Genomic DNA, 7,419 nt, shown 5'->3' with positions numbered 1-7,419 from the left:
AGTATAAACATATTTTTTATTGTTTAACCTAGGTAATTGTATTTTTAACTACCGATAATATGCGTTAAGCTGGAGATAAGACTGAAATTGTTAAGTCAATAATTTTCAAGAAATTCAATTGGATGCACTTTAACGCTGCATCCGTATAAATTGACCCTAACATAGATCACCTATAAAGTTAAATATCGCGGTCTAGTCACGACTTCTACGTAAGAAGGTAATATGTTTTACAAACCGCATCCGGGTGCTATCGCAGTATTCATCAAGATTCCTTTCTTATGGGTTTTTGTTGTAAATAAAAAAACACGTATATAGAGTAATGCGAGTTATTTATATAAAAATAGTCTCGTAATTATGGATTTTCTTAGAAATATGTTTGTGCTAATCATTTTGAATTGCGTACTTTAAATTACTAACTTTTTTTAACTCAATTTATAATAAAATTCTCAGAATACCAAAAAACCCCAACTGAATAATCGTCTATATAATAGTAGTCTTTGGGAAAACTCAAAACTTCATACCTACTAGGAACGGGGTGGTTTTTAGTCAGTAAGAGTCTGACACTCCCTCTCGCCTCGCCTAAGGCGGGAGAAGTCATTGGATGATTTCCACCCCTCAAAAAAAAAACAGGATTTGAGGATCGGGAATTTGGGGAGATTAGGTAGGCGTGGATTTAGGTCTCTGGTAACCTCATTCACGCGGCGAAATAGCGCCATCATGCCGGTTTTCTGTGAAGCTTGGCCCTCCCACACTCAAAACTATCTAGTAAACAATTTTCCCGTCACTTTATGAAACGGATTATGAAAGTAAAAAATCTATTGAAAATGAAATTAACTACCCACGTTGTTCATTATTATCTCATTAAGCCAAGAAATACTGTTTCATCATCTTGTTAAAAGCATTTTATTCTATCAATTGTGTTGAAAATGTCATTCATTATATTCAATTATGTTTTTATTACATTACTGTTTTTGTGTCTATGTAAGAAACATTGTAGTTAGACGTGCATGGTCGTGATGGTATTATAGTGTAGTTTGTAAAACTTAACTAAGCTAGTTAAGGTTCCCGCTTTTTAAGTATGAATGCTTAAATGTTTGGAACTTAGCAAGCATCAAAATGTGACTTTTTTAGTGATATGTAGCAACTTCATCTACCTATATATCTATCTTACTCTATTTTATATCTACTATATTAGTATAAGTACATATATGAAGCTGAAGAGTTTGTTTTATTTGTATAATTATTTTTATGTTGGATAGTCTAATTATCGAGGAAGCTTATAAATCATCACTTTATAATCAATAGAAGTCTAGCAGTGAGGGGGTAGCTCTATCTGCTTTGTAACTAGTCACATTATGTATGTTTTTATGCAGGAAATACGGGCAAACGAGCGTATGGATTCCCGCAAGCAACTGGCACCACCCATGAACAGTGGATACCTTTTTACACCATCTGTACTGCTTCAGACAAATAAATTAGACCACATTTCTATGCAAATACTTAAGGAAATCGTATTATAGAAAAACTAAAACAAATAAGGAAAGACCTCGCTCGATAATTAAAACCCATTCAGTCCCATACATTGACGGCTATTTGCCACACGAACATCAATGATTACCGCAGTATGACAGATTAATAAGCTGATTTATTACTACAAAGTTATCAACTCTAATCATGTGTTATGCTTAGTCCGCACTACGTTAGTATTTTAATCAAGTAGCGAGTAATTTAGTAGCTAAATGTGTCTGAACACCAAAATTTTAATCGAGTAGGTAGTTCAGTAATGTATTATGGGTGCTTTTCCACTAGATATGTTCAATGTAGCTATGCTATGAAGTAATTAGCTAAGCTGTGAAACTATATTGTGACCGTTTCAACTGATACTAAGCTCTGTAGCTATGCGAGGAAGATGCGCAGCTCGAGTATGCGATGTATCGATAATTGGGAAGCCATCCACAATACGCATTTTTCTATATACATTTTTTTTAAATTTTCTTAGCTATGTTTACCAATGAACATGATTGGTGGAAGCCAAACGCATCCACAGCAACGTACCATAGCACATCTCTGGTGGAAAAGCATCCAAAGCCACTCGTTTTATTTTATTCTCTTTTATCGAGTGAGTAGCACTTCCTACTATGGAAAATAGGTATACTCGTCCGATACTAAATTACTAGCTACACGACTTACTAACGCAGTGTGAACTAGGCATAAGTCTGGAGACCTAGACAAACAAAAAAACAAACAATACATAACCAGCTCTTAAGAAAAAAACAATTCTTATTTCCTGATCTCATATGACGTCACGAGCGGATAACGCAGTAATCTTTCCACGAACGTGGAAATCAACAATAAGGTTTTATAAAAAACTTATTAAGACGAAGTATTTGCTTTTTATATCGATGTTCTACATTTATGGTTGGACATTATAAGAAAATGTGTAGAAGTCTCACTCAGTATTATAGATTAATCAGTCTCCTTAATAAGTTTTAGTCAGAGAACCGATGACAATTGGGGTAAAGTCTGGGCACGCACTGTTGCAGCCTAAGCTCAGTGACGTGGCTATGATTGTCACGAATAATAAAATTATGAACTTTATTTCTACCCAATATTACAATCATATAAGATAGCCGAAGAGTGCGTTGCTACATAATATCACGCATATAATTCAATCAAGGTTAAGCTATACTCGCCGAGGTTAGTTTTTGGAAGGGTGGCAATTTATTATCGAACTTTCTTCCTAGTAAGTTCATGTAGAACCAGTAGGGATGTAAAACAATATATATTGGAACGTTAACATGACTTGGACCTTCTAAAATGGATTTTATTATGTGATTATATTGATCGCGTCTAGCGGCCGGCGTTCCGCCAAGGTCAGCAATGTTGTGAACATATCTCGTGAATAAAAAACAGTAACTGGCCACAGCACGCGAGACCGGCACGCATCAGTTTCGTAACGACAGCTTGTGACTAATAAAGAGACTGGTATAAGTCGTAAGGGTCGTAGGATGACGTAGATGTAAGCTTGTTGTGACGACAGAGTAAAATACGAAACATTTGAAATTACACTTTTTAAAGAGCACCCAGCTTCACTGGCAGACAGACTGACAGACAATTCAGTTTTTGTTGTTTCAAAACTGCCTAGTTGTGGCTTAATTGAAAGCAAAGCTTTGACTTTGTCTTTACATGTGTCAATACGGCTACTCTTTCTAGGGGTCTCGTGAGAGATTGTGTACGGCTGAATTTAATAACAGAATTCAATCCATAATCATTGTTTACTTTAGGTCGTTGTGTAAAAAAATGTAATGTCAACCCAAAGCTGATAATAAATTCTATAAATTAAACGAAACGTATTTTAGCCTTCAGTAGTTTTGCATGAGAAAGTAACAAACACATAGGTATAGATTCATGTATCCTAACAAACTTTTGTTTTTGTGAGTACTTACTACTCACACACAGCCATGCTTCGGCACGAATGGGCCGGCTCGACCGGAGTGATACCACGGCCTCACAGAAAACCGACGTGAAACAACGCTTGCGTTATGTTTCGTTGTGTGAGTGAGGTTACCGGAGGTCCAATTCCCCCCTTCCCAATCTTCTCCTTCCCCATTTCCGAAACAATCGGTAACGCACTTGTAAAGCCTCTGGTGTTTCAAGTTTCCATGGGCGGCGGCGATTGCTTACCATCAGGTAATACGTCTGCTCGATTACCGGCATGTTTCATAAAAAAAAAATGTGTTAATGTGAGCTTGTTTCAGGTGGGTGTCGGCCATGTAAGCTTGACTTGAAACCTACTTGAAACTTGAAACCTGGAAAAGGAAACCCTTTTCCAGGTTTCAAGTTTTTCTTTCTGTGGGTCATTTTGGTTCAGAGCGTTCGGAGTCTGTGCGCCTATTTGTTCACTTATTGTTTTTTTGATTAAGTGGTGTGTACCTAGTTGATATCGTTCATAACTATGGCCTTATGGATGTTACTACTTTGGGATTTAGTATGGAAAAATGTTTCAATTTACTTATTTGTTTTTTGCCAGAGGTAATGTATATCTATTAGCCCTCTGCCACCATTCTGCCTTTTAATGATTAATCTCTCTATTGCTGATTTAGGATGTAGATTATTGTGTTTTGTTAGTGCAGTGGGTATTGTGCCTTCGAGTTGTTCTATATCTGTTTTTGTCCATTTAATTATTCCAAATGAGTATGTTAGTATGGGAATAGCGAAAGTGTTTATAGCTTTTACTAAGTGTTTTCCAGAAAGTTTTGTTTTGAAGATGGCGTTTATTCTTCTTTTATATTCTACGGTAGGGGAAAGTGGGGTAAACGCGAACGCGGGGTAAACCCGAACCCAATAGTTTTAATATGTTAGAAAGATATAGCCGTATATCACTCGCCGGTAACTCAAAGATCACGCCACCACCAGTGCCAGTCAACGACACGGGAGACGCGGACACACGTACTTTTCAAGGTATGTCAATTTTTATATTTTCAATGTTTTCGATGTAATTTTTTGATAAATTGAACTTGGTGTAGCTTTATTTCTATTGAGAATAGTTATTTAACCTTTACATAGTGGGAAACTTACATACTAAACCATTCAAATGACAGTGACGCATTTGGTAAAAGTTTTATAACTTAGAATATTTTTTCCATTTTATTTTTTTCGACCCGGTGGGGTAAAGGCGAACGCTGCATGTGGGGTAATCTCGAACGTTCGGCATTACTCCTCTCTCCTTTTTTTGTTAGTTCCCTGTTCATATTATTTTTCCAACTAGCCACTGGCAAATAGGGTTATAGTGTTTTCCAGTCTATGTTGATTTCTTTGTGGCACTAAATTTTGTTTTCGGGTGATTTTGATAATGCTAAACATCAAATAAACTGTTTCAGATGCCCCGTAATTATAAAAGAGAAACTGAAACTAAATACAGTTTAGAGGATCTCAAAAAGGCTATAGTCGATGTTCAAACCAAGAAACTCAGCATTGGCAGAGCAGCAAATACTTATGTTCCAAAAACTACAATTTACCTTAGTAATGTTAGTACGTGATTACCCCACTTGGTGTTCGGCTTTACCCGACATCAGTTGGGTAAAACCGAACACTAAGGGTTTTGTTTTTTGGTCATTTTGTTATATTTTATTAAAAAAAATAATGACGTTGATTAGTAATACGTTAGCTAGATAAGTAAAGTTTATAATTTAATAATTAAAGAAACTCTGTGATTTGATTCCACTGTTTTATTTATATTTTCCCTTAGGTGTTCGTGTTTCCCCCACTTTCCCCTAAGTGCATTTTTTAATTTTTACATGGTGGAGTCCTTTTAGTTGCGTGTAATATTTATTATTGTAATATTATTTGTAGATAATCTGGACTACGACAATTTTGCTGAATGTAGCCAGGCATTGTTTACTGATTTCCATGATGAACAAAATGAAGATAAAGAAAATCAAGGTTTTCCAAGCTGTAGTCAATCGATTTTACAAATAATTTAAAACACCATTAAAAATCCCGACTGCGTTTCTTTATAATATGAAAATCAAAAAACCCTAAGATAAGAAAGTCACCGTAAAATTGAAGCAGTCTGGATCCATTCTAAATATAAAGACTTAGTGAGGGCACATACGGCTGGCTTTCTAGAATGGGTCCCGACTGCTTCAATTTTACGGTGACTTTCTTATTTTATGGCAGCCACACACGATACTGTTCACTGGACTTGTGCAAGTTTACTGTATCGTGTGTGGCTGCCATTAGGGTTTTTGATTATCATTACAAAGAAACACAGTCAGGTTTTTTAGTTTTTTAAATTACCTTTTTTATTTTATTTTCCTATAGTTTTACTATTTTAATATTTTGGTATATCCAGTGTCACGCTCACAGTAAATACGAATCAAAGGACCCCTATCAAACTGAAATACATCGAGTCGTTCAGGCCACTAGAGAGTGAGCAATATTCGAATTTGGCACCAAAAATTCGCCATGTTTTTTATTTTGGTATATCAAGTGTCACTCTCACAATAAATACAAATCTAACGACACCTCTCAAGCCAAAATCCATCAAGGCGTTTAGGCTACAGAGCGTGCCAAACAATTATACATACATACCTACATACATACATACATACTCTCGAAAAACATAACCCTCCTTCTGGAGCAATCGGGTAAAAAGTATGCCAAAGAAGCGTCCATTCACTGAATCTCGTAAAAGTTGCAATGTAGTTTCTAACAACAGTTCGGATACAAGCATTGAAGAAATTTTGAAAACATCTTGAATTATTTAGTTTTATTTTTACCCGATTGCGCAAGTTTACTTAACTATTGAGTCATTGGCATTGACGTAGTTTAAGTGACATTTTTTTTAAATCTGTTTTTATACAAATTTGGTTTGACTCAACAATTGAGTCATCGGCCATCCTAAAGATTTTTCAATCACTTGAGTAACTGTTGAGTAATTGGCTATGAATCGGTTAACTATACATACATACATAACGATCAAGTTCATCACGAATTAATTTACATATTCCAATGTAATCCATTATCCTAGTACCTGATCTGATCGTAAACAAATGCACCGAACAGCTAAATATGTGTATGTGAACTTGTGTGTTTGTAAACGCACCCACGACACAGGAGAAAATCCTAGTGTGGGGCAACGTTTTTTAAAAAACAAAAAAAAAAATATTTTGTGTTTGTATTAAAATTTTTGCTCTGGCTATGTATACATATATTTTGTTCGCGCATCTAATGATTCAGTTTGTAATAAAAATAAATATATAATTACGATTCCATGTAAAGTATTTAAGTATATTCCGTTTTCCCACAATGCAGTACTTTTTCATTGGCTAATTATTATTGCGCAGGAGAGCCAATGCAATGAACAAAGCAATGAACGGGTTCCCCCAATTTTAATTATGAAAAGCATCAAACCATAGCATTATACACACATTTTGTTTTAAATAGGTACAGTTCGTTACGAAAAGCAACAATAAAATTAAGTAATTTTTAACATTTTCTGAATTATACATTTACCCATTTGGCAGACGACAGATAATTTTGAGATTTAAAATGAAAGACATAACGTTTAGCGTTGTTCACCATACAAGCGTAGGTATACACGGCTGCACTTCAAGCTATAGAAAGAAAGTGTATTCAATAAAGGCAGTGTTGGATGCGACCACTCTTTCAACAAAGGACAAAGAATCTGGAAGGGATCTATTACCAAATCAACTACCGCACGCAAATAACAAATCGTCGCAGCTTGCTTCTTGTGGCCCGCACCGGCGACACAAAACGCCTTACCTCAGTAAACCTGTTGGAGCCAATGATTACGCACGCACGTAGTCTGTGGTTAATATAGGTAGATAAATATGGATATAGAAATACTTATATCAGAGATATAATCCCGACCGCAAGTGTCGACCATCGGCCACA

The 7,419-nt window shown here is 35.7% G+C and overlaps 1 long non-coding RNA gene across 1 annotated transcript; it reads left to right on the top strand.

The window, feature by feature from the left end:
* The first annotated feature begins 4,268 nt into the window (after window positions 1-4,268).
* On the top strand, window positions 4,269-5,218 carry LOC126911538 (uncharacterized). Its single transcript, XR_007706039.1, has 2 exons — window positions 4,269-4,461; window positions 4,881-5,218. It is a non-coding gene; the product is annotated as an uncharacterized LOC126911538 (long non-coding RNA).
* Window positions 5,219-7,419: the final 2,201 nt, after the last annotated feature.

This window comes from Spodoptera frugiperda, chromosome 15 (assembly GCF_023101765.2).
Source record: "Spodoptera frugiperda isolate SF20-4 chromosome 15, AGI-APGP_CSIRO_Sfru_2.0, whole genome shotgun sequence".
In the NCBI taxonomy this organism is placed as follows: domain Eukaryota; kingdom Metazoa; phylum Arthropoda; class Insecta; order Lepidoptera; family Noctuidae; genus Spodoptera; species Spodoptera frugiperda.
The sequence above is the reverse complement of the archived record's forward strand: the minus strand, read 5'-3'. Positions and strand labels throughout refer to the sequence as shown.